We start from the raw sequence: 2,500 nt of genomic DNA, 5'->3' as shown, positions 1-2,500 counted from the left end.
CTGTAGAGAAGAAAGAGTAAGATGATAGAACATAATAAGGAAATAAGAGTAAGGAATAGCTGAAGCAACAAGGAAAAGAATGGATGCTAGGCTAGGCTAGCGAAAAGGAGAGAAGAGAAAGAAGCCAGGAAAGGTAAAGGAAGTGACACCTAAGCCAGGAGAGGGAAACAAAGAGTTATATATAATATATATATAATATATATATAATATATATTTATACATGATATATAATATATATATAATATATATTTATACATGATATATATTTATATATAATATATATTTATATATAATATATAATATATATATAATATATAATATATATATAATATATATATATATATATATAATATATAATAATCTGGAATGAAAGAGACAGGAGAAGGAAAGGAAGAGACACAGAAGCCAGGAAAAGGAAAGGAAGTGACACAAAAGCCAGGAGAGGGAAAGGAAGTGACACAAAAGGCAGGAGAGGGAAAGGAAGTGACACAAAAACCAGGAGAGGAAAAGGAAGTGACACAGAGTACAGGAGAGAGAAAGGAAGTGACACAGAGGACAGGAGAGGGAAATGAAGTGACACAAAAGCCAGGAGAGGGAAAGAAAGTGACACAGAGGACAGGAGAGGGAAAGAAAGTGACACAGAGGACAGGAGAGGAAAAGGAAGTGACACAGAGGACAGGAGAGAGAAAGTAAGTGACACAGAGGACAGGAGAGGGAAAGGAAGAGACACAGAGGACAAGAGAGGGAAAGAAAGTGACACAGAGGACAGGAGAGGGAAAGGAAGTGATCCAGAGGACAGGAGAGGGAAAGGAAGAGACACAGAGGACAGGAGAGGGAAAGGAAGAGACAGAGGACAGGAGAGGGAAAGGAAGAGACACAGAGGACAGGAGAGGAAAAGGAAGTGACACAGAGGACAGGAGAGGGAAAGGAAGTGATCCAGAGGACAGGAAAGGGAAAGGAAGAGACACAGAGGACAGGAGAGGGAAAGGAAGAGACACAGAGGACAGGAGAGGGAAAGGAAGTGACACAAAAGCCAGGAGAGGGAAAGGAAGAGACACAGAGGACAGGAGAGGGAAAGGAAGAGACACAGAGGACAGGAGAGGGAAAGGAAGAGACACAGAGGACAGAAGAGGGAAAGGAAGAGACACAGAGGACAGGAGAGGGAAAGGAAGAGACACAGAGGACAGGAGAGGGAAAGGAAGAGACACAGAAGCTAGGAGAAGGGAAAGGAAGAGACAGAAGCTAGAAGGGAATGAAAGGAATAGGAGGGGAAGAAAGGGGTTAAGGGAAGGCAGAGAGGGGAGGGCTTGGGCCTCACACCTATGCCACATTCTTTAAGGTACTTGCATGCAGCAGTGACAAAGCGGGTCCCACGGGGCGAAATCTCGTGCCTGGGTTTGGGAGACGCGCCAAAGCCATCCCGGCGGGGAAAGAACGCAGGTAGCATTCAGTATCACTGCACAGGATGTTCCAGGTAATGTACACTAACGCTAAACTGATAGTGTTTTAGCAAGCATTTTTTGTCCCCGAATACCCGCCGATGAAATGCACTTTCCGCCCTGGCAAGGAGGTGGAGCAGATTAGAGAACGATTCTTTTTAACTTTGTTTTCGACCGGCTTGTTTGGCAGCTGGCAGAACTGCAAGAAGTCAGATCAAGGGCAAAAAGGATGTGACGTTCTGTCGAAAATTTCGAAAGGGGTACCGAGTGATTTAAAGTTGTTAATAAAACAGTGTAAGTATGCTAGGATTCTTTCACACGGTGGAGTTCCAGAACTGATGAGATGTGTGCCTTGAGCGTGCGCGTGCGCGGCAGGGAATCCTTCGGTGCCGCTAAGGGACGAGTAAACCAGGGCGGAAAAATCGAGCTCATCACGTGACCGCTGGTAAGTATTTGACCAAGAGAAAGCAGGTTCCCTCGCCGCCCATTCCGACACAGGCAGCCCTGCAGGTTAAGGGCAGAGGGCGGCCGACGAGAGCCATGCCTGGCTCGCGGTGGCCTTCCCGGGCCACTTCAGTGCCGTTAGTTTCATCTTCGCCATTAACGTTATCCTCATTACTCTGTTTTCCACTTCACTGATATCATTGTTATAATCATCCCTCTCAGTAGCTGCACCAGTAGTAGTGGCTGCAGGGCCGATTGCCGCTGCCATTAGATTATTATCCTTGCTGTGTGCCGTGATCACAACCGCCATTGCTACTGACAGTGTGATCACCGCCATCGCCTGCAGCATTCACGTCCCGCCATCATCAGAATCATCATCACCATATCATCATGTCTTTCTTCCCGAATTGAATTTGAAGTATTCTGTAGTACTCTGAGTTTCCCAGGACTTCATAGTTCTGCCGGCAGCTCGTGATATTTTTCTACTGCTGGACAGGATATCTATGGATACACCTGCCTTGTTAGCGATAATGTCTTGCATTCTAGCGACATTTTTTGTCAGTGAGGATGTTAACTTCATATAATAATTTATTTTATTTTTTTTTTTTTTAGGTTTT

Source organism: Penaeus vannamei, chromosome 28 (assembly GCF_042767895.1).
Source record: "Penaeus vannamei isolate JL-2024 chromosome 28, ASM4276789v1, whole genome shotgun sequence".
Lineage (NCBI taxonomy): Eukaryota > Metazoa > Arthropoda > Malacostraca > Decapoda > Penaeidae > Penaeus > Penaeus vannamei.
The sequence above is the reverse complement of the archived record's forward strand: the minus strand, read 5'-3'. Positions refer to the sequence as shown.